A 400-nucleotide genomic window follows, 5' to 3' on the forward strand; every position below is an offset into this window, starting at 1 on the left:
TCAAAATAATGAGAGCGTTGTTAATTTATTTTTATCGTTCCTAAAATAGAACAACAACTTGTAGACAACATAACCATTTAGAAGCGGTGCAAAATAACTCAGCGCAGGTCGCAATTTTTGAGATTAGTACTCTAAGCTCAATTCTCAATCTAAGTGGTCTTGTAACTTTTTTTTTTATAGGTAATAAGATGTTTTATTAAAAAGTGGCCTTGTAATTTGGATATTATGGTTATTAAATATTGAGAATATTGGTTGTTAGAATTTAAAATTTTAATTGGAGAATTTGACACAATTCTAAGTTCAATTCCTCATTGTATTTAAGTACATGTGATTAAAAATAAAAAAAAAAATAAAAAATTAAAAAAAAAAAAAAAGAAGCAAAAACTAGAAGAAAAACAAA

The sequence above is a fragment of the Corylus avellana genome, chromosome ca6, assembly GCF_901000735.1.
Source record: "Corylus avellana chromosome ca6, CavTom2PMs-1.0".
Lineage (NCBI taxonomy): Eukaryota > Viridiplantae > Streptophyta > Magnoliopsida > Fagales > Betulaceae > Corylus > Corylus avellana.